The sequence below is a fragment of the Dipodomys ordii genome, unplaced genomic scaffold, assembly GCF_000151885.1.
Source record: "Dipodomys ordii isolate 6190 unplaced genomic scaffold, Dord_2.0 Scaffold68, whole genome shotgun sequence".
NCBI lineage: Eukaryota > Metazoa > Chordata > Mammalia > Rodentia > Heteromyidae > Dipodomys > Dipodomys ordii.
The window spans coordinates 7,101,343-7,104,762 of record NW_012267284.1 but is presented as its reverse complement, the minus strand read 5'-3'; the positions used below and the strand labels follow the sequence as shown (position 1 = coordinate 7,104,762).

Below are 3,420 nucleotides of genomic sequence, written 5' to 3'. Positions count from 1 at the left end.
GGCTCACACCTGTAATCCTAGCTACTCAGGAGGCTGAGATCTGAGGATTGCAGTTCAAAGCCAGCTGGGGCAAGAAACTCCTTGAGACTCTTATCTCCAATAAACCACTAGAAAACTGGAAGTGGCGCTGTGGCTCCAGCAGTAAAGCACTGGCCTTGAGCTGAAGAGTGCAGGGACAGCGCCCAAGCCCAGAGTTCAAGCCCCACGACCGACCAAAACAAAAAAAAAAAGCTACCCTTGAAAGACAGACAAACCAGGCGCCAGTGGCTCAAGCCTGCAATCCTACTACTCAGGAGGCTGAGATCTGAGAATCATGGTTCAAACCAGCCTGGGCAGGAAAAGTGAAACTGCAGTGCAGCAAAGTTGCGGCAAAAAATTTGAGACCCTACTAAAAATAATTAAAGCAGAAGAGTTGGGTGCTGGTACCTAGCTAGCTACTCAGAGGCTGAGATCTGAGGACCAAGTTGGAAGCCTCCACAAACAAATCCAGGAAACTTAACTCCAATTAACCAGCAAACAGTTGGAGATGGTAGTGCACCAGCTTTGAGTCAATAGCTATGGAGGAGAAGGAGAGGCCTAGAGTTAGAGTACTGTCTCACAAAAACAAACACCCTACAGCAAAAAGTACTGGAGACGTGACTCAAGTGGTAGAGTCCATCTAGCAAAGGGGAGGAAGGCTCTGAGTTCTACCCTTAGAAACACACACACACACACACACACACACACACACACACACACACACACACCTAGTTACCCAGAGAATACTGACATTACCAGAGAATGGAAAAATTCAGCATATTAGACTCCTTGTAATTAGATGCAACATAAAACACACTAAAAGTTTTAGCCTTAACCCTAGCTACTCAGAAGGCTGAGATCTGAAGATGAAGGTTCAGTGACAGCCCAGACAGGAAAGCCCATGGGACTCTTATCTCCAATTAAGCACCAAAAAGCCAGAAGTGGAACTGAAGTGGTAGAGTGCTTGAACAAAAGGCTCAGGCCTGAGTACCCAGGCCCTGATTTCAAGCCCCCGGACTGGCACACACAAACAAAGGTAACTTTAGCTACTTAGCTCTCCTAAAGAGGGAGGCTTCCCTGTTTCTATTTTAAGATGGGTGAAAACTGCCTGAAATAATAAACAAGAATCCTGCCTTGTAATTCAGAACGGAGAAACATCACACAGCAAATCTTTATTATGGCTCACTATGTAATAAATTATAAAGCTATCTCTCTACATTTGGGCATGTATACAGTTAATAGGGCTTTCATGATGTGGTTAAAATGAATTCTCCACAATTCAACAAGTATTTATTGAACACCACCAATCCGCCTAACACCGGCGGGTACAATAAATGCTTTCTTTGGTCCTGGGCCATGGAACAGCCACTCTCTGTAATGACAAGTGTCTTTTTGTGTACTGAAAGCATAGCAGGAAAGGGCAGGGAGGGAAGGGGGAGTGTTAGGCCAAACTGTAGATTTGTTTTCTTCCTCCCAATTGCATTGACCATATCCAAGCATTTCAAAATTGGGAGAGATTTTTTTTAATAGCTGATATATATAATGAAACTGACAGTTGGTAAATATGTCTTATTCAAGGTCACTAAGTCTCCTATTGGTCCAGTGCAAGTTTCACAAATTCCCTTTACTCCTCATTCCACTCCAAGCATAGTGGACAGAAAAATCCATGTACTTGCCCAGACAGCTCATTTAAAAGAGATTAAAAAAGAGGAAAAAAAATGGCTTTCAAAACCTTTCACGAAACTAAAGGAAAAGTGGGTGTCTATAATCCCTATAGTGGATCTCAATCCACCCATGACCTAGCTTCAAAATTATTTTAAATCACCGCTTAGTGGGGAGTGGAGGGAAAATGTATGCACCCCAAAATCAAGACGCATTTTCCATCTCAAGTTCCTCAAGGATCCAGAAGGAAAAAAAAAAGTAAGCCCATTTACAACCAAAACAAAACACGAGAAAGAAGAACAAACACAAAACCTCCAAACCTCACCAGGATCAAAAGCAAATGGCGACAAAGAGACAGCAAAAAAATAAAAATAAAAAGATAAAAATCCAGACAGGGGTCAGTTCTCACAAACGTCAAACGACGACGATGACATCACGGGCCTGCCTGGGGCCCGATGACGACATCGCGGGCTCTGGGTCTGGAAGGGACCCGCACCCCGACTTCTCCACGGGGCTCGGAGCACCCCGGGCCCCCTCGCTCCTCCCCGCCGGGTCCGGGGCGTCTTCCTGGGCGACCTCGCTCCTCGCGGCGGGCCGGGCCGGCAGGGGAGCCGGGGGTCCCTTGGCACTCGGCCGGGGTCGCCCGCAGAGGTCCCCCGGGCCGCAGCTGCGGGGCCCGCCCTCACGCACACACCCCTGCGGCCCGCCCGCCCTCCCCCGAGGCCGGCCCAAATCTCACCGTGTGCCCCGAGAGCGGCCAGAGGGCGCCGGGCGAGAATGGGGAGCTGAGTGCGGGGGCTCAGGCCGGGCACCGGGCACCACACACGGACCTAGGCCCTCCGGACGCCTCGATACAGACACAATGAGTCACAAAGGCCGGAAGTACGTCAGCTCGCCGTCTTCCGGGACCCGCGCTGTGCTTCCGGGTTCTCTCTAGGAACGCAGGAGGACTTTGCATCTCGTTTGCATCTCGGTTCCTGAACCCCCTCTGTCAAGTCTCCAGCATGATGATTTGTTTTAGGCTTGTATTTGTATGTTGCCAGTTAATGAGGGGACAGACAGGAGGTGTGTGTGTGTGTGTGTGTGTGTGTGTGTGTGTGTGTGTGTGTGTGTGTATTCAGGCTTTTTTCCTGATGCAAACGTATTCATAGGACAATTAGATTTCTTCTCTTCCCTCCTAGTTTTGGGCAGTCTTTGTCATAATTACAGTTATTATCAAGCAATAATAATCTTTAGTAATTGTATGTCTATGGCCAAGGAGCTGGAGCCAGGGTGTAGACAGAGGAAGATCACAGTGAAGTCAGGGTGTCTGGTTTCACAAAGCTGACCTGGTGAGCTATGCCAACTGAGTGGGTGGTATTTCCAATACCTGGCCCTTGGACAAAGGACATTCTTTCACGCTTGTTTATAAGATTTTGAGCCTTGCTCATCTGGAATATTGCTATTATGGAAGATCAAGAGGAGTTTTCAGAATAATCACAGATGCTTTTGCCTTCAAGGTGCTTTCCTGACCAAAAACAATGATCACTTTTACCTTAAGGGGTAAAGCAGGAATAAGGCTACAACCTTGAATAAGGTTGTGACTATTTGTACATTGCAAAAGAGGCTGAATGACTTCTAGTATGTGGAGACAGAATGTGTGTACGTGTGTGTGTGTGTGTGTGTGTGTGTGTGCTTGTGTCATCTTGGGGCTTGAACTCAGGGCCTGGAGCTGTCTCTTAGTTTTTGCTGCTAGAAGTT

At 47.6% G+C, this 3,420-nt stretch overlaps 1 protein-coding gene across 2 annotated transcripts in view; it reads right to left on the bottom strand.

Moving 5' to 3' along the window:
* Zkscan1 (zinc finger with KRAB and SCAN domains 1) overlaps positions 1-2,515 on the bottom strand; it is a 20,014-nt gene extending 17,499 nt beyond the window's left edge. For both annotated transcript variants that reach the window (XM_013023419.1, XM_013023421.1), the window contains exon 1: positions 2,420-2,515. The gene's annotated coding sequence lies outside the window, so the exon portion shown is untranslated. The remainder of the gene's footprint in view (positions 1-2,419) is intronic.
* Positions 2,516-3,420: the final 905 nt, after the last annotated feature.